The sequence below is a fragment of the Schistocerca piceifrons genome, chromosome X (assembly GCF_021461385.2).
Source record: "Schistocerca piceifrons isolate TAMUIC-IGC-003096 chromosome X, iqSchPice1.1, whole genome shotgun sequence".
Taxonomy (NCBI): domain Eukaryota; kingdom Metazoa; phylum Arthropoda; class Insecta; order Orthoptera; family Acrididae; genus Schistocerca; species Schistocerca piceifrons.
The window spans coordinates 106,511,123-106,532,594 of record NC_060149.1 but is presented as its reverse complement, the minus strand read 5'-3'; the positions used below and the strand labels follow the sequence as shown (position 1 = coordinate 106,532,594).

At 43.1% G+C, this 21,472-nt stretch overlaps 1 long non-coding RNA gene across 1 annotated transcript in view; it reads left to right on the top strand.

Moving 5' to 3' along the window:
- Nucleotides 1-21,472, top strand: part of LOC124723059 — a 253,804-nt gene that overhangs the window by 53,118 nt on the left and 179,214 nt on the right. Inside the window, exon 2 of the long non-coding RNA XR_007006490.1 lies at nt 18,308-18,365. This is a non-coding gene — a long non-coding RNA (uncharacterized LOC124723059). The remainder of the gene's footprint in view (nt 1-18,307; nt 18,366-21,472) is intronic.

Below are 21,472 nucleotides of genomic sequence, written 5' to 3'. Positions count from 1 at the left end.
ACTGCCAAAAGGGGATTCGAATCGCCGTCCCTCCTAATACGAGTGGGCGTTCGATCGATATGCTGAGACACGGAGGTGAATCACTCCACTCTCCTCATTGTGGTGTGTCAAGAAAGTGATGACTGCTTGTGCAGCGCAGTGTTGTGTTTGCTGTCTTGCAGATGATTACCGAAATGAATGGAAAAGGGTAGCTGAATCCCATTTAGCGGTGCGTATCCTACTCCTCTGGAACAAAAGCAAAGTGCATTGACTTTCATATCTCCATATAAGTCAGGCTGCCACCATTAGTCACATTTTTGTGCAGAGGCCGGGCAAGCCAGCACAGTAGTAAGATATTAAAGCCGTATTTGGGAGGACAGTGGTTCTAATCCCCGTCCAACCATTCTGATTTTAGTTCCCAGAATGGGATTTTCACTCTGCAGTGGAGTGTGCGCTGATATGAAACTTCCTGGCAGATTAAAACTGTGTGGTGGACCGAGACTCGAACTCGGGACCTTTGCCTTTCGCGGGCAAGTACTCTACCACCTGAGCTACCCAAGCACGACTCATGCCTCATCCTTACACCTTTACTTCGAGTCTCTGTCCGGCACACAGTTTTAATCTGCCAGGAAGTTTCATATCAGTGCACACTCCGCTACAGAGTGAAAATCGCGTTCTGGAAACATCCCCCAGGCTGTGGCTAAGCCATGCCTCCGCAATACCCTTTCTTTCAGGAGTGCTAGTTCTGCAAGGTTCGCAGGAGAGCTTCTGTAAAGTTTGGAAGGTAGGAGACGAGGTACTGGCAGAAGTAAAGCTGTGAGGACGGGGCGTGAGTCGTGCTTGGGTAGCTCAGTTGGTAGAGCACTTGCTCGCGAAAGGCAAAGGTCTTGACTTCGAGTCTCGGTCCGGCACACAGTTTTAATCTGCCAGGAAGTTTCTAATTTAAGTTTTCCATGAATTTCTTAAATCAGTTAAGACAAATGCTGAGGTAGTTTTTTTTTAACAGAACACAGCCGCCTCGCTTCTCAGTTCTCCCCGAATCAGAGCTTGTTCTCTGTCTCTAATGATAACGTCGCCGACGGGAGTATGCCCTAATCTTCCTTGATAATGCAAATAGATCTGATGTTCAAATCAGGCCGCGGACACATAGTCTGGTGTCCATAACAGGCCGGCTGGTGTGGCCGAGCGGTTTTAGGCGCTACAGTCTGGAACCGCGCGACCGCTACTGTCGCAGGTTCGAATCCTGCCTCGGGCATTGATGTGTGTGATGTCCTTAGGTTAGTTAGCTTTAAGTAGTTCTCAGTTCTAGGGGACTGATGACCTCAGAAGTTAAGTCCTATAGTGCTCAGAGCCATTTGTCCATAACAGTATGCTACTCTCCTTTGCTTGCCATCACAGAACTGGTGATATAAACTGTTTTGCTTGACACGATTCGAGCTGCCTTCCTCTGGATGATGCGTTACTGTACTAATGGGTGTTAATATCAGTATGGAGGTCGGCATATTTAGACGTGTGTCCTACATGTGAAATAAACACCTAATGTGATACTGTAAGAGGAGCTACAGCTGCAAAACAGTGATCTCCTAAATTAGTCGTATTTTAGCCGCATCCTGTTGCATGATTTAAGTTCATCTAGTTCATTGCTGATTAGAGTCAATACCATTCACTCGACGAAGTCTTTCGCTTTTATTCATAGACATACTGTCTTTAATAATCTGGCAGCCGACGAGATGGTTTACACCAAGAAAGCGAAACGGGTTCTTCAGATCGCATTATCTGCCACCACTGTGTAGATCTCAGTGCCGATTCTGGGATGTGTGGAAAGTATCGAACTGTACTCAGACTCAGGATTTTAATACTTTCCCAGAAACAATCATAACGGCTCTAATCCTATAAATTAATTCAGGTCAAACGCTCTTACGATCGATTTGAAAAGAAAGCTCACAATTTTGTTTCATACAGGAGTTGGACAAAAATATGGAAAAATCAAAAATAGAACCCATTACATCTACATCTACATCCATACTCCGTAAGCCACCTGATGGTGTGTGGCGGAGGGTACTTTGAGTACCGCTATCGGTTCTCCCTTCTATTCCAGTCTCGTATTGTTCGTGGAAAGGAAGATTGTCGGTATGCCTCTCTGTAGGCTCTAATCTCTGATTTTATCCTCATGGTCTCTTCGCGAGATATACGTAGGAGGGAGCAATATACAGCTTGACTCCTCGGTGAAGGTATGTTCTCGGAACTGCAACAAAAGCCCGTACCGAGCTATTGAGCGTCTCCCCTGCAGAGTCTTCCACTGGAGTTTATCTATCATCTCCGTAACGCTTTCGCGATTACTAAATGATCCTGTAACGAAGCGCGCTGCTCTCCGTTGGATCTTCTCTCTCTCTCTCTCTCTTCTATCAACCCTATCTGGTACGGATTCCACACTGGTGAGCAATATTCAAGCAGTGGGCGAACAAGTGTACAGTAACCTACTTCGTTTGTTTTCGGATTGCATTTCCTTAGGATTTTTCTAATGAATCTCAATCTGGCATCTGCTTTACCGACGATCAACTTTATATGGTCATTCCATTTTAAATCACTCCTAATCCCTACTCCCAGATAATTTATGGAATTAACTGCTTCCAGTTGCTGACCTGCTGTATTGTAGCTAAATGATAAAGGATCTTTCTTTCTATGTATTCGCAGCACATTACACTTGTCTACATTGAGATTCAATTGCCATTCCCTGCACCATGCGTCAATTCGTTGCAGATCCTCCTGCATTTCAGTACAATTTTCTATTGTTACAACCTCTCGATATACCACAGCATCATCCGCAAAAGGCCTCAGTGAACTTCCGATATTATCCACAAGGTCATTTATGTATGTTGTGAAGAGCAACGGTCCTACGACACTACCCTGTGGCACACCTGAAATCACTCTTACTTCGGAAGACTTCTCTCCATTGAGAATGACATGTTGCGTTCTGTTATCTAGGAACTCTTCAATCGAATCACACAACTGGTCTGATAGTCCATATGCTCTTACTTTGTTCATTAAACGACTGTGGGGAATTGTATCGAACGCCTTGCGGAAGTCGAGAAACACGGCATCTACCTGGGAACCCGTGTCTACGGCCCTTTGAGTCTCGTGGACAAATAGGGCGAGTTGGGTTTCACACGACCGTCTTTTTCGAAACCCATGCTGATTCCTACAGAGTAGATTTCTAGTCTCCAGAAAAGTCATTATACTCGAACCTTATACGTGTTCCAAAATTCTACAACTGATCGACGTTAGAGATATAGGTCTATAGTTCTGCACATCTGTTCGGCGTCCCATCTTGAAAACGGGGATGACCTATGCCCTTTTTCAATCCTTTGGAACGCTATGCTCTTCTAGAGACCTACGGTACACCGCTGCAAGAAAGGGGGCAAGTTCCTTCGCGTACTCTGTGTAAAATCGAACTGGTATCCCATCAGGTCCAGCGTCCTTTCCTCTTTTGATCGATTTTAATTGTTTCTCTATCCCTCTGTCGTCTATTTCAATATCTACCATTTTGTCATCTGTGCGACAATCTAGAGAAGGAACTACAAGCCTAATACAGTCTACTAAACCCGTCGGCATTCGAAACAGCTTCCAGTTGTCTCGGAATGCATAAATACGGGTCCTGTATGGTTTTCAGTGGAATCGTAATCTCTCTTCCTGCAAAACAGTGGCCATTTCAGATAACATACTCGGAGATGGATAGCGATGAAGCACTGTCCTCTCCAAAGTAGACAACAAAGGATAAATAATATTGAGATCTGGTGACTGTGGTGCCATGTACATACATACTCCGCAAGCCACCGCACGGTGCGTGGCGGAGGGTACGCAGCTGTGCTTTTCTTTTCCTGCCCATGTGCAGATAGAGTAAAGGCAAAACGAGTGATATATGCCCCCCTATGAGCTCTTATTTCTCGTATCTTATGTTCGTGGTGCCTACTCGAAATATACACTACTGGCCATTAACATTGCTACACCAAGGAGAAATGCAGATGATAAACGGGTATTCATTGGACAAATATATTATACCAGAACTGACATGTGATTACATTTTCACGCGATTTGGGTGCATAGATCCTGAAAAATCAGTACCCAGGACAATCACCTCTGGCCGTAATAACGACCTTGATACGCCTGGGCATTGAGTCAAACAAGGCTTGGATGGCGCGTACAGGTACAGCTGCCCGTGCAGCTTCAACACGATACCACAGTTCATCAACAGTAGTGACTGGCGTATTGTGACGAGCCAGTTGCTCGCCCACCATTGACCAGAGGTCTTCAGTTGGTGAGAGATCTGGAGAATGTGCTGGCCAGGGCAGCAGTCGAACATTTTCTGTATCCAGAAAGGCCCGTATAGGACCTGCAACATGCGGTCGTGCATTATCCTGTTGAAATGTAGGTTTTCGCAGGGATCGAATGAAGGGTAGAGCCACGGGTCGTAACACATCTGAAATGTAACGCCCGCTGTTCAAAGTGCTGTCAATGCGAACAAGAGGTGACCGAGACGTGTAACCAATGGCGCCCCGTACCATCACGCCGGGTGATACGCCAATATGGCGATGACGAATATACGCTTCCAATGTGCGTTCATCGCGATGTCGCCAAACACGGATGCGACCATTATGATGCTGTACACAGAACCTGAAATCATCCGAAAAAATGACGTTTTGCCATTCATGCACCCAGGTTCGTCGTTGAGTACACCACCGCAGGCGCTCCTGTCTGTGATGCAGCGTCAAGGGTAACCGCAGCCATGGTCTCCGAGCTGATATTCCATGCTGCTGCAAACGTCGTCGAACTGTTCGTGCAGATGGTTGTTGTCTTGCAAAAGTCCCCATCTGTTGACTCAGGGATCGAGACGTGGCTGCACGATCCGTTAGAGCCATTCGGATAAGATGCCTTTCATCTCGACTGCTAGTGATACGAGGCCGTTGGGATCCAGCACGGCGTTCCGTATTACCCTCCTGAACCCACCGATTCCATATTCTGCTAACAGTGATTGGATCTCGACCAACGCGAGCAATCGCAATAGGCTACAATCCCACCTTTATCAAAGTCGGAAACGCGATGGTACGCATTTCTCCTCCTTACCCGAGGCATCACAACAACGTTTCACCAGGCAACGGCGGTCAACTGCTGTTTGTGTATGAGAGATCGGTTCGAAGCTTTCCTCATGTCAGCACGTTGTCGGTGTCGACGCCGGTGCCAACCTTGTGTGAAAGCTCTGAAAAGCTAATCATTTGCATATCACAGCATCTTCTTCCTGTCGGTTAAATTTCGCGTTTGTAGCACGTCATCTTCGTGGTGTAGCAATTTTAATGGCCAGTAGTGTATGTTGGCGGTAGCAGGATAGTTCAACAGCCAGCTTCAAATACCGGTTATTTAAATTTTCTCAGTAGTGTTCTTCGAAATGAATGTCTTATTCCCCCCAGGGGTTCCCACTTGAGTTCCCGAAGCATATCCGTAATATTTGAAGACTGGTCGAACCTACCGATAACAAATCTAACAGCTCGTCTCTGAACTGCTTCGATGTCTTCTTTCAATCCGACCTGGTGCTGATCCCACACACTCGAGCAGTACTTAAGAATAGGTCGCACCGGCGTCCTCGATGCGGTCTCCTTTACAGATGATCCACACTTTCCTAATATTCTCCCAACAAACCGAAGGCGACCATTCGCCTTCCCTACGACAATCCTCAGATGTTCGTTCCATTTCATGTCGCTTCGCAACCTCACGCTCAGATATTTTTACGACGTGACTGTGTCAAGCTGGACACTGCTAATGCTGTATCCGAACATTACGGATTTGTTTATGCTACTCATCCGCGTTAACTTACATTTCTCTACATTTAGGGCCAGCTGCCATTTATCACACCAACTAGAATTTTTTTTAGATCATCTTGTATCACCCTACAGTCATTGATCATCGACACCTTCCTGTACACTATGGCATAATCCATGACAGTTAATCCTCGTGCTCACAAAACCAGTCCTCGACGATGCGGGCTGCGAACAGGGCTCTGTCGTCTTGGTACACAGCATCACTACTGGATAACAAACGTTGTACGATTGGACGTTAACTCGTCCAGAAATTGGAAACTCCATAGTCCGCGTTATATGGCTTCGGCGCCAAGTGTTCCTATTACAGGCATTTGCGTCATTGCACGGGTGAGTGGTATTGGCGTTACAGCACTAACTGCAATTCCCTGCTCATGGAGCTGCCTTCGTGTTGTTTTTACGATGACAGGGTCCGCGAGTGCAACATTTAGTTCTGCAATGACCTTTGCAGCTGCCGACCTCTTCAATGATCGTCCGTCACTGTCAAACAACACACACTTTCGTTCTCGTTGTGCCTTAGCGGATGATGTTTTTCCGCTTTCCCTGTATGCGGTACAGATGTTCGATACGGTGCCTCTTGGAACACCAAATCGACTGCCTTGGTTACAGAAGCACCGACCACACGAGCATCAATAATTTTCCCACGTGCAATTCACTTAGCTCCGACACAGTGCACTCACAGCGACAGTTCTGATTTCGACTGACGCTTGCATCGTACTGAGGACATTTCACAGGTGCCTTTCGTGCTCACATGCAACACCCTATCTCCTTGCTTCGCAAGCATCTGCAGTTATGTTCAAGCATGCATTTCTCTCAGTGTCTGCTTATTTTTGTCCAACTGTTGTATTTCATACCTTGTAAAATGCCGGGATGCTTCCTGCACAATGGCCACTCTTAATTGGTTTTCCCATTGGCGAAAACGAATATCTTTATTCCCGTGATTTCGAAGAAAAATGCGATGCTTCGGGAAGAAACAGTGAAGCTATTGTGTTTTTGTTGAGAATTTTGAAATGAGACACTCGTATTTAATTTCTTCTGATTCCATTAACTGGGGCGCTGCAAGTCACAAAGTTTATATAGGGCAACATTATGTTTTAATATATTTAAAGCAATAGACAACCACCGGCGAAAATAAAAAGACTAGCCTTCTAAACTCGCCTGGAAATGTTTAATTAGTGACCAGCGACTTTTTTACTTTGAAATTATACGTAATTTATCAACAATGCATTCTCTAATCCAGCAATGGACAACAAATAATTCCCATCATTGCACTTGATATCTCTACTGGTAGCGTTTCCATTGTCTATGGAATATGTCATTAACAAAAAATGGTTCAAATGGCTCTGATCACTATGGGGCTTAACTTCTGAGATCATCAGTCCCCTAGAACTTAGAACCACTTAAACCTAACTAACCTAAGGGCATCACACACATCCATGCCCGAGGCAGGATTCGAACCTGCGACCTCAGCGGTCGCGCGGTTCCAGACTGTAGCGCTTAGAACCGCTCGGCCACCCCGACCGGCTGTCATTAACACTAACGGCATTGTAGTAGAGGTACAGTCAATTGTTTTGCACTGCCCACTTGCAACATTTTTTACTTCCCAGCTTTCAGTATTACGTCCACCATACCAATCGGAATTTTTTTCTAGTCGATCCTTTAATGAATGAAACAATGGCCAGTACGGTTTACGAAATTATCCTCAAATGGCTCTGAGCACTATGGGACTTAACTTCTGAGGTTATCAGTCCCCTAGAACTTAGAACTACTTAAACCTAACTAACCTAAGGACATCACACACACCTATGCCCGAGGCAGGATTCGAACCTGCGACCGTAGCGGTCGCGCGGTTCGAGACTGAAGTACCTAGAACCGCTCGGCCACTCCGGCAGGCAAAAATTATCCTCAATTCGTCCATTACATCATAAGAAATCTCACAATATGTAAGTAGGCTGTTTAGGTTTTTTTATTGGTAACGCCACGTAGCGCTCTGTATGAAAATCACTGGCTGTGCTGTGCGCAGTCTGTGGCTGGCGTGAATTGTTGTTTGCTATTGTAGTGTTGGGAAGTTGGCTGTTAACAGCGCGTAGCGTTGCGCAGTTGGAGGTGAGCCGCCAGCAGTGGTGGATGTGGGGAGAGAGATGGCGGAGTTTTGAGAGCGGATGATCTGGACGTGTGTCCATCAGAGACAGTAAATTTGTAAGACTGGATGTCATGAACTGATATACATAATTATGACTTTTGAACACTATTAAGGTAAATACATTGTTTGTTCTTTATCAAAATCTTTCATTTGCTAACTATGCCTATCAGTAGCTAGTCCCTTCAGTAGTTTGAATCTTTTATTTACTGGCAGTAGTGGCGCTCGCTGTATTGCAGTAGTTCGAGTAACGAAGATTTTTGTGAGGTAAGTGATTCATGAAAGGTATAGGTTATTGTTAGTCAGGGCCATTCTTTTGTAGGAATTTTTGAAAGTCAGATTGGGTTGCGCTAAAAATATTGTGTGTCAGTTCAGTGTTGATCAGAATAAGTAAAGAGCGAAATGTCTGAGTACGTTCAGTTTTGCTCAGCTGTTTGAAAATCAAATAGCGTAAGGGTTTTATCAGCACAATAATTCATAAATTTTTCTAAGGGGATGTTTCAAATATACGGATTTTCGCTAGTTTCTTGTACATGAGCCTAAATCTGTTGTAGATGTCCTAGGAGGCCTATAACGTCAGCTCGTGTGGTTTTTGTAGACAGAGGATGCCCGGTCTCGGAAGTTATATAATACTATTCATCTTACAGTTTCCGCCTGGACTGCCTCAAGGGACAGACTCCTTCAGCGAAGTCTCCTAACTCTGAGGAGACTGTGACGACAGTCCCTCTCGTAAAGCTGACCTCGACCTGTTTACAGATCGTCCCAGGAGCCACGACCTGTATACAGAAAGATCCAGATTTAATGGCCAGTATTCAATGACATGCCAGCAACGATCACATTAAGCAAAATACTTCATAGGGACATATACTCTATTCCGAATGGTTTCCGAGACAGAACACTTATAATGTACATTCTTATTTATTTTCTGTGTTATTCTATACATTGTCAGCTTTACATACGTTCACAAGTGCAACGGTTCATAAACATAACAACATGCATTTAACGAAACATTAATTGAAAAATGTATTCCTTTAACATATTCATCTCTAAGCGTTAGCGTACACGTGTCATTACAGCTGTTGTACAGTTCACAAAATTTTTTTGAGTATCCCACTGTCAATTTCACTGCACGTGTGCACTCTTTGGAGAACACGTATTGCTCGTCTGAGTGCCTCTTTACGTTCCTTAATGAGAGCAGCAGCACCGATGATGCGGCCAAAAACTTCGTATCGTGAATTTCACCTTTCGTTTATACACATCAGATTTCATCCAACTCCAGAAACAAAAATCTAATGGCGCAAGGTCTGTCGATCTTGATGGCCAGTTAGTTGTATTACCACGACCAATCCAGCGACTGAGATGTGCCGTCACATGTCTGATAAAATGTGGAGAGCTCCGTCATGCCGGAAGTCTACTACTGGCCATTAAAATTGCTACTCCAAGAAGAAATGCAGATGATAAACGGGTATTCATTGGACAAATATATTATACTAGAACCGACATGTGATTACAGTTTGGGTGCATACATCCTGAGAAATCAGCACCCAGAACAATCACCTCTGGCCATAATAACCACCTTGATACGCCTGGGCATTGAGTCAAACAGAGCTTGGATGGCATGTATAGGTACAGCTGCCAATGCACCTTCAACACGATACCACAGTTCATGAAGAGTAATGACTGGCGTATTGTGACGAGACAGTTGATCGGCCACCATCGACCATACGTCTTCAGTTGGTGAGAGATCTGGAGAATGTGCTGGCCAGGGCAGCAGTTGAACATTTTCTGTATCCAGAAAGGCCTGTACAAGACCTGCAACCTGCGGTCGTGCATTATCCTGCTGAAATGTAGGGTTTCGCAGGGATCGAATGAAGGGTAGAGCCACGGGTCGACCACATCTGAAATGTAACGTCCACTGTTCAAAGTGCTGTCAATGCGAACAGGAGATGACCGATACGTGTAACCAATGGCACCCCATACCATCACGCTTGGTGATACGCCGGTATGACGACGACGAATATACGCTTCCAATGTGCGTTCGCCAAACACGGATGCGACCATCATGATGCTGTAAACAGAACCTGGATTCATCCTAAAAAAACGACGTTTTGCCATTCGTGCAACCAGGTTCGTCGTTGAGTACACCATCGCAGGCGCTCCTGTCTGTGATGTAACGTCAAGGGTAACCGCAGCCATGGTCTCCGAGCTGATAGTCTATGCTGCTGGAAACGTCATCAAACTATTCGTGCAGATGGTTGTTGCCATGCAAACGTCCTCATCTGTTGACTCAGGGATCGAGACGTGGCTGCACGATCCGTTACAGCCATGCAGATAAGATGCCTGTCATCTCGACTGCTAGTGATACGAGGCCGTTGGGATCTAGCACGACGTTCCGCATTACCCTCCTGAACCCACCGATTCCATATTCTGTTAACAGTCATTGGATCTCGATCAACGCGAGCAGCAATGTCGTGATACGATGAACCGCAATCGCGATACTCTATAATCCCACCTTTATGAAAGTCGGAAACGTGATGGTACGCATTTCTCCTCCTTACACGAGGCATCACAACAATGTTTCACCAGGCAACGACGGTCAATTGCTGTTTGTGTATGAGAAATCGGTTGGAAACTTTCCTCATGTCAGAACGTTGTAGGTGTCTCCACTGGCGCCAACCTTGTGTGAATGCTCTGAAAAGCTAATCATTTGCATATGACAGCATCTTCTTCCTTTCGGCTAAATTTAGCGTCTGTAGCACGTCATCTTCGTGGTGTAGCAATTTTAATGGCCGGTAGTGTACATTTCAGTCCGTGTGGCCAAAGAAACCCCCAAACATACGAAAGAAAGTAATCCAATTCCGTCATTCGCTCTTCTAAAATAAATGTATCTACCAACATATTACCGATCATGCCGCGCACAAACTGATCGAGAAACGAGCTTTGAAACTGGTATCCACTCTGATGTGCTGATCTTCCTAGGACCATCGATAATTATTACGTGTATTGTTGAGTCAATTTCGTGTAAATGTGGCTTCATCAGTGAGAAGTATTAATGGAAGCAAATTACGATTGTCATTTAAGCAGTGACAAAATTGGTGTGGCACTGTCGTCAGTGTAAAATTTGTGCACCCGCTGTATGTGGAATCGGTACAATTTTTACACATACAATGTTCGCCATATACATGTTCTTGAGACATTGATACGTGCAGAAAGCTGGTAGTAGGACTACGCTGCACGTTCAGAAGAAAAATAGAAGCATGGAAGAATTTCTGTTACGCGCACTGTGCTAAAAACTCTGGTAAACGCTCTACGATTAGGAATTCGATGCGTCGGAATGCGCCGACGGTATTCTTCGATGGCAGCATAAGCACTACCATCACAGAAGCCGCAAACATACCACACTTCTGCATAATCTTCATTGGTGTAATGTGTGGCAGCTTAGCCAGCGCGTGTACAAACACAGTTAATCGACGCTTCTGGTTGATACACTCTCAATTAGTTGCACTACTTCACTCTCAGCACACAAAATTGGATTTGTCCCTACGATATTTGTAGCTTCAAATGAGCGTTCGTAACATACCCCTGAACATTGAGGATTCCTCATGGGACACCCTGTTTATGTCGGTTTTTCGCACCGCTGTGGATATATCAGTCCGCTCACGGTACCGATATTATACTCAGAACCTGCTCCCTTTCCAAAATCCTTCACTTTAAGAAGAAGAGACGGTTCTGGCGATATAGTGCCGTTGAAAAACATAGCGCTCCTTACTGTTATGTAGGTCAAGTTGGAAATCAACACTACACATAAGACTGTTTTTTTTTCAATAAACTGAAGAAAACTCTGAAACATAACGATAACTCAAACTCTAATGTGACGAATGTAATGAAATTTAACATAGCCATGTCCGTCAATTGAGCTGGCCACTTCATGCGCTGAACTCTTTGCCGTAGATGATACGGGTTCTTGTTATACAGGGTGGTCCATTGATAGTGACCGGGCCAAATATCTCACGAAATAAGCGTCAAACGAAAAAAGGTCGAAACTCGTCTAGCTTGAAGGGGGAAACCACATGGCACTATGTTTGGCCCGCTAGAAGGCGCTGCCATAGGTTAAACGGATATCAACTGCGTTTTTTAAAATAGGAACACCCATTATTTTTATTACATATTCGTGTAGTACGTAAAGAAATATGAATGTTTTAGTTGGACCACTTTTTTCTCTTTGTGATAGATTGCGCTGTATTAGTCACAAACGTGTAAGTACGTGGTATCACGTAACATTCCGCCAGTGCGGACGGTATTTGCTACGTGATACATTACCCGTGTTAAAATGGACCGTTTATCAATTGCGGAAAAGGTCGATATCGTGTTCAAGTACGGCTATTGTGATCAAAATGCCCAACGGGCGTGTGCTATGTATGCTGCTCGGTATCCTGTACAAGTGTACGGACCGTTCGCCGGATAGTTACGTTATTTAAGGAAACAGGAAGTGTTCAGCCACATGTGGAACGTCAACTACGACCTGCAACAAATGATGATGCCCAAGTAGGTGTTTTAGCTGCTGTCGCGGCTAATCCCCACATCAGTAGCAGACAAATTGCACGAGAATCAGGAATCTCAAAAACGTCGGTGTTTAGAATGCTACAACATCGATTGCACCCGTACCATATTTCTGTGCACCAGGAACTGCATGTCAACGACTTTGAATGTCTTGTACAGTTCTGCCACTGGATACAAGAGAAACTACGGGACGATGACAGATTTTTTGCACGCGTTCTATTTAGCGACGAAGCGTCATTCACCAACACCGGTAACGTAAACCGGCATAATATGCACTATTGGGCAACGGAAAATCCACGATGGCTGCGACAAGTGGAACATCAGCGACCTTGGCGGGTTAATGTATGATGCGGCATTGTGGGAGGAAGGATAATTGGCTCCCATTTTATCGATGGCAATCTAAATGGTGCAATGTATGCTGATTTCCTACGTATTGTTCTACCAATGTTACTACGTTTCACTGCATGACAGAATGCCGATGTACTTCCAACATGATGGATGTCCGGCACATAGCTCACGTGCGGTTGAAGCGATATTGAATAGCATATTTCATGACAGGTGGATTGGTCGTCGGAGCACCATACCATGTCCCGCGTGTTCACCGGATCTGACGTCCCCGGATTTCTTTCTGTGGGAAAAGTAGAAGGATATTTGCTATCGTGATCCACCGACATCGCCTGACAACATGCTTCAGCGCATTGTCAATGCATGTGCGAACATTACGGAAGGCGAACTACGCGCTGTTGAGAGGAATGTCGTTACACTTATTGCCAAATGCATTGAGGTTGACGGACATCATTTTGAGCATTTATTGCATTAATGTGGTATTTAGAGGTAATCACGCCGTAACAGCATGCGTTCTCAGAAATGATAAGTTCACAAAGGTACATGTATCACATTGGAACAACCGAAATAAAATGTTCGAACGCACCTACGTTCTGTATTTTAATTTAAAAAACCTACCTGTCACCAACTGTTCGTCTAAAATTGTGAGCCATATGTTTGTGACTATTACAGCGCCATCTATCACAAAGCGAAAAAAGTGGTCCAAGTAAAACATTCATATTTCTTTACATACTACAAGAATATGTAATGAAAATGGGGGGTTCCTATTTTAAAAAAACGCAGTTGATATCCGTTTGACCTATGGCAGCGCCATCTAGCGGGCCAACCATAGCGCCATCTGGTTTCCTCCTTCAAGCAAGACAAGTTTCGTTCTTTGTAGTTTTTTTCGTCTGACGCTTATTTCGTCAGGTATTTGGCCCGGTCACTTTCAATGGACCACACTGTATATTGTGCATGGTCAAACGTTGACGTGTTCTAGAAAAATAACTACATTCAGGACATACATAAGGACGCAGGATGTCGCCTATTCAGTTAGAGCTTAAAGTGGAGAATCCTGGAAGTTCACCAATAGACAGACCACCCAACACACAGAAGGTATCGCTTTCACAGATGTTGAATGGATGTAGGCGAGTTCCGGTACACACGCAGTTGGTTGTTCATATCCATACCACCTTCATGAAGCTTTCTGAGCTCAATTTCCCCGTACATTTCTTCTATACTTTGGATTTCTTCAGCTTATAGTCAACATGAGATCGACTAAGGAAGAAATATATTGAATAATGATACATCACAAAAGCAGTTTCATAAATTCATCCTTCATATATTTGGTATAGAACTCCCATTAATTCATGTGTTACTCAAAAATGCTTCGAAGGTTCTTTAAGAATTACAAAAAGATAGAGTGAGATAATTTGGATTCCTTGCAGTTAAACTGCTGGTAATGTATTTTAAGGTGAGATGAAAACTGAATAAACCGATTTTTGGACCATGTGCATATGAACAAATGTGTGAACTTGGATTTAAGGGGAAAAGAAAATGAAAGACTAAACCTTGCAAAACTAAAAAAAAGCGTAACTGTGAAATAAAACCAAAATCATAACGTATATAATGGCAGTCTGTTCGAAAGTGCACATTCAAGGACATTTGTGAAGTGAACATCTGCTGCAGAGTAACATTCAACACCATACTACTCCGGTCTGTACATTCTAACGCCCTTCGATACTACTTGGCATGCTATTGCAGAGGGGAGCGCATAAGCAGAGACACACCCATGTGATGTCGGGTGGCTAATGGGAACCTGTGAACCGTCTTTGACGCTAGTAAAATATTGTTCAATTTAAGTCATTTATTCACTGTGTCTGCAATTCGTTGCTCTCCCGCACCGGTCTCGGCTGATGCTTCATTCAGCTGAGTGTTAGATTCTAGCTGATGTCTGTTTAGTCGGCTAAGCATCTGCACGTACAGGCGATGGTGTTAGTGATCTCGGCGCAACGGAGGGTTGCCGGCTGGCAGGCGCCGGCCATGCCCAGCGCGAAAGTTTGGTCTTGCACTGGCTGTTGGAGTATCCTTGGTCCACTCCAAATTCTACGATGACCCTCGGTAACCCATCAGCGATGCACTTGCCGGTAGTAGTTGGTCGGCTGACCTCCTCCTTACTGGCCTGCTAAGTTTTAACATCCTGAGACACCTGAGTGTTGAATGGGAACATGGACCCCCAAGAGGCCCTATTGCTGGGTTCCACGCTGCAGTTCGGTGCTGGCAACACTCTGAGATGTGGTGTTGTCGTAAGACAGTCAGTATCCCCATCAGTAGATAGTAGATGGCGATCAGCGTGAAGTTCATCATGTGAAGACCACCATATCGAGTATATCTCCGGCTAATTCATAGACTGTGGCGGAGCATCTAGGGTATACATTCACTGCAGTATCGTAATAATTCAATCGAGTACAATTACTGTGAATGCCATGGATCCTAGTAATCAACTGACGAGAGCTGGAGAACTGGAGTGTTTAAGGGAGCTAGTGCGAGCCTATGACGTGAGGCTCGGTTCGTAATGACTGCATGTGTCCTCCTTATCCTGCTATATTCACTTAATAAGCTGTTAAATGCTGTATTAGGTCCTCGCTATGTGTTCTTGTGTAAGAGCTAGATTTCCTTGCACTATGTCTGACGAGCTAACGAATATACTTGTTTCTCTTCCCTTGGTTTTCTGTCACAGTCTTCTTTTTGCTGAATGCATATTTATTACTCGGCAGACGGAGTCGTAATGTGTCGAAGGCCTGACCAACTTGGCACATACCAGGAAACTTCATGCTTCAGCCTCTGTCTTTGGCTAAACTTGATATTGGCTGTCGCAATGTGAACGAGTTTTAATAAAAATTTCTTATTTCATACCCCTTACTATTGTAGCGCATAACATATCCCTCGTCTTTAATAAATTCGTCCCGCATTTTCCCTTTTATCTTACTACTAATTAGTCTACACCTCGTTTGTACTCAAAGAATTGCTCTACAACTCTTACTTCTCAACCTAAGTCTTGAATCTTAGTTAGCTTAATTAATCTACTTTGTCCATCGGTCCTGCTTACATGCGTTATTTACACTTTCTACTTCCATTACTTATTACTAGTTCGTATACACTTCACAGGTATCTGATGGATGGTTACCTAGTTTGAATGAGATATCTTACACTTTATACAAAAATAAGTTGCAGAGGTAAACACTAGAGCCAAGATTATGCTTGGTTTAGTTTGCTTAATTAATCTACTTTTTCGTTCTGTCATAGTTATACACATTATTTACACTTTCTCCTTCCAGTACTCATTACTAGTTTGGATCCACTCCATTGGTATCTGATGGATGGTTGCCTTAGTTGAATGATGTATCTTACGCCTTGTACAAAATTAAGTTCCACAAATAAACACGAGCTTTTGCTTGTCGACACACTGAAAATAATTGTGTTTTGTCTACGTTTCTCGTGATATTGTACCACATGTTGCATTATTCGAATGACTGAAATTTGTCCTTTTTCTGAACTGATTAATTCGTCTAGGGATTGTAGCAAAGTGGAAGCTAAGTTATCGTTAATAAAAGTTAGGATTTGATTAGATAATAGGTGTGGTGGCTCCTTCGACCAATACTACACCGACCGGGACCCATTAATAATTGTTGTGCTAGTAATGGTAGCTGGGAAGTGAAATTAGGAGATCGTTTCAAAACGTATTAAATTAAGCCGAGGTCAAAATACAGTTTGATGCATTATCACCACAACTGTGGTATGCTCTTTAACGCTGTTGAGTCAGATTGGGCCATTTATTGTTCTTTCCCAAAGTAATTTAGTGTCGAAAACCTTGAATCGGATCAAACTGTATAACGTACACTGCAGCCGACAGTCAAAACGTATTATGTTCAAGGCAAGTTTCCTAGTCCACATTACTAGCCTGCTCTTTTGCTTTCTGTTTCCACTGTTTTCATCCCACAGCTCACAATGTGGTGTCGATTACGTGACTGTGCACTTTCTATAGTCATGAAGGGCTATTTACGCGAGGGAGAGCGATCTAAAGGAAGTATAATCGGAATTAGAGCTGCGAAAAATAAAAGACAGTGTGGAAAGGAAGCTCGGTAATTAATAATAAAAAATGGTTCAAATGGCTCTGAGCACTATGGGACTCAACTGCTGAGGTCATTAGTCCCCTAGAACTTAGAACTAGTTAAACCTAACTAACCTAAGGACATCACAAACATCCATGCCCGAGGCAGGATTCGAACCTGCGACCGTAGCGGTCTTGCGGTTCCAGACTGCAGCGCCTTTAACCGCACGGCCACTTCGGCCGGCCAATTAATAATACATGATGTATTTTACGAATGATCATTTTCAGTGAAACTTGTGATGTCGCTGCATTGATGTGTTATTCGTGAGGGAAAAATTGCAAAAGTGCATGTTTTTATACTTTGATTGATCTTTAGTATCTGTAATTTTGACGTGACGAGACGTATTTCATTTTAGGTACTTGAACCGAGATTCACATTTTTAAGTAATTTTAAGTCTCCTTGTAATCGCAAAAAAGGCAGATTCGAGCGTGGAAGCATTCAGTATTCTATCTGGCGAAAGCAAAAAATAAAGTTTACGGCGTACCGAACAAAGTGGAACAAGATCGTAGACTCAGTTATATGATGTAAGTTACATCTCCAAAACAGCGAAGAACTGAAAAGCATTAGGCAGGAAAGTGCACTCAAAATTACATTGATAAGCCGAAAGGATTACGTGACGCTAAGAAACTGGATGTCGATAAACTGTCGAAAACGAAATATGAAGACAACTGGAAGGAGGTTGATAGTTTGCAGTTTTATGTTTCGTCACTAAACATCGATGCGATATCGCTGAAACTGGTAGGGCGACTAGTGAGGACGATGACTGAGACTGTTTGCAAGCCTCTAGCACATCGATCTACCGTCAACAACATGTTAATAACTTTATCTTCTTACGTCATGGCCTGCGTCCGACAATAAAATCAGCAAAAATTGAAACGAACGTTTCAAATCATATTATGTGAAAACACGATATGATCAAAACCTATTTTGTTAAGTGCATCGTTTGAAATCGTATTAAGTGCAATTTAAAAATTAAAATGTCGCCTTCATGCAGTGAGAAATGATTTCAGTCAAGACTTATTCTGGAATAAAATTCCTGCAGTCGAGAATTTTGACATATTTCATTTGGTTAGGCGGAGAAATATTTTTCGCTTCCTGTAAAATTATGATCTGTGCATTTAATACGATTTGAGACGATGCTCCACAAATTGCCTCCCTGTTATTTCGCATCTAGTTCCATTAATTAACAATCCAGTGCCTTGTAACTAGTTTCTATGTGCCAATTGGTTTACCATTTTCGTAAAAAATGATAATTACTGTTTCAGGTGTAAATATGGAGTAAATCCAGTGATCTCCAACTACCTGGAATTTTGGCTAAAGGAGGTAAGACTTTTTTCTCACAGTTTGCATATTCCTTAAAAACAACTACAAATGGCTCAAATGGCTCTGAGCACTATGGGACTCAACTGCTGAGGTCATTAGTCCCCTAGAACTTAGAACTAGTTAAACCTAACTAACCTAAGGACACCACAAACATCCATGCCCGAGGCAGGATTGGAACCTGCGACCGTAGCGGTCTTGCGGTTCCAGACTGCAGCGCCTTTAACCGCGCGGCCACTTCGGCCGGCAAAAACAACTACATTTCACATGACTTGTTTTTCGTTTGTATCACCCTTGTTGGACAAATGTTACTGTCTCTAAATACAATCTTTCAAGTTTGTTACAGACTTAATTGCACGAGCAACTCTCTGTCTGGAAACTAATAATAATTCATGAGGTTGTATTTGTATACATTTTCCAATTGTATTTCGTTTAATCGGATATGGATGTATCGTGTAACAATGGTATTGCGCGTTGACAGCTACTACTGGAAATCGGATTTTTTGTACAAACTCGCTTGATCAGTATATGTTCTTACATCAGTTGTGTGATAAAATATAGCTGCACTCTTTCTTCGTATTGGCATGACATGTTGTAATCCCTCTGGAAAATCTGTTTGTGCTTTCTGTAATGCCATCAAAATGTGACTTGGATTTAATGACATTGAAATCAGTTGCCCATAATTAGCGTGACATACTGCTTCATGCAAAGTTTCTATCTCGATCCCCACTTTCTCATCTAGTTTGCTTAACTGGGTTTGTATTTTCTCCAGATTACTATTTAAGACATTCATAGTGTTCTTTGCATAGTGTTGTAATCCCTTTGTTAAGTTCCGTACCGTTTTAGTAACACTGAGTATTCCCTGCTCTATGTTCCCTAACCCTGTTGTGTGCGGGTCTACCTTTGCTTTTGCATCTTTCGCTAATTCTTGTACATATCCAGTTGTGCAGTTTAAATTCTTGATATCCTCATTATCCGCTGTTCCAAATACATTTTTCAACTGTTTGCTTTCTGTATCTAACCAGCTCCGTTTCTTATGTATTGGGATTCGTGATACTATTTTAGTTAACTGTTGCAGTTGAGTCCTCAGTTTCTCATACGAGAGTTTTAAACTCGTTCTGCATATGTACCAATAATCCTTTCCCTGCCTCTTTTTGTAGCGTTGTAAGTCTATCTTGTAGTCTTCGTACATAATTCCCTATTTCGCAAATACTGACTGTAAACGCGACTGTCCGGGCGTGACTTGTAAGTAGAACATCTGATTGCAGTAACATCTTTGTACGTCACCTGAGAGAAAAGTAAGTCCCGTCAATCCACTCCCTCCTTTATACAAGTACACAAACACAGAACATGACAAATGAAGAAAATTAAGACTAACCTAAGTAATTAACGAACACCACATGTGCATTCCATATGAGCATTTACGCTATTTGCTCCCAGACATCAGTGCATAAGGTATGTTTCTCTTATGTTCCTTTTTCCTTGGTAATCCTTCCCTTTCCGCAACAGCTGAAGGAATCTGTGGCAACCCATCAATCTCACCTCTGAACTGTTTTACTCTATATACTCTACATACATGCTCTAGTTGGCAACTGTAATTTTACGTTGGCTGGCGACATTATCTCGATAACTTGATAAGCTCAATGATATTTCGTTAAAAACCTTTTTTGTTTTGCCGTTTGGGGTATATAGGTTAGCTAGTAATACACACTGTCTTATTCTGTACTGTGGCAGTTTACTCGTCCGTTGCCCAATACTTTCTCGTTTCTCTATTGCTTCTGTATTGGCCTGCTTTACCTTTTGTCAAATTTCTTTAAATTTCTTCGCAAAATTCTTCAGTGGTTCACCCTGTGGGCCAGTTTAGGCTGAACTACGTTAAAAGATGACGGCATTTTCCGCTCATACATTACTTCGTACAGCGAGAGTATGAACCATTGTACTAAATGAACTGACAGCAAAACTTAAATATACGACGGAATCTGAATGCTGTGCATTCATTTAATGGCTTAATATTCTTTATAACGCACGGTGCACCCGTCTTGCCCGTCCATTCGTTTGAGGATGGGTTGGGCTGATACGTAACTTCTTAATTTTCAGCAAGCGACATAATTGTTTCATTGCTTCAGGTACAAAGTTAATTCCTTGGTCTGTAATTTCAGTAACAAGTTGTTTACCATAGCCTGTGCTATCGTATTCGCCTTCTTGATCTGTGATGCCTACCAGAAACAAATATCGTAAAAAATGATCTAACATCGTAAGGACATACTTATTACCCAACTGAGCTCCATTAAAAAGTCCTAAGACATCTAATCATAGCACTGAAAATGGTTTGTCAGCTTCAGGTAATCTATGTAACAAAATTTTCTGATGACTCCAATCTGCTTTTTGCGCACACGGGATGCAGTTTCTTTCATATTGTCCTACAGCACTGCGACAGGTTTTCCGTCAAAATCTTTCAGCTAAACACCTATCAGTTGCTTTTTTTTCCCTCTGTGACCTGATAATACGTGGTCATATGCTTGACGTACTACTTCCACTCTAAGCACTGCAAGATCTACAATGTGAGGTCGATACTTTATGGATTTGCATAGCAAGTCTTATTACGTTTCAAACTTAGATTGCGTTTGAAATAATTGCCAGTCACTGTCAGCTGATTGTGCCTTTATCCAATCTGCCAAGATTGAATCCACTAGTTGTAAAATAGCTATCATCCTACTTAGGGGGTTGGGTTGTTTGGGGGAAGAGACCAGGCAGCTAGGTCATCGGTCTCATAGGATTAGGGAAGGACGGGGAAGGAAGTTGGCCGTGCCCTTTCAAAGGAGCCATCCCGGCCTTTGACTGGAGTGATTTAGGGAATTCACGGAAAACCTAAATCAGGATGGCCGGACGCGGGATTGAACCGTCGTCCTCCCGAATGCGAGTCCAGTGTGGTATCCACTGCACCACCTCGCCCGGTATATCCTACGTAGCGTATCAGCATTTGTATGCTTCATTTCCAGTTTCTGAATTAATTCATAGTTGAACTCATTTAATTTTAACATCCATCTTGGTAACTGAATTGATGGATGTTTCATTTTAAGAATGGGTGGTCCGTAATCAATTTCAGTTTA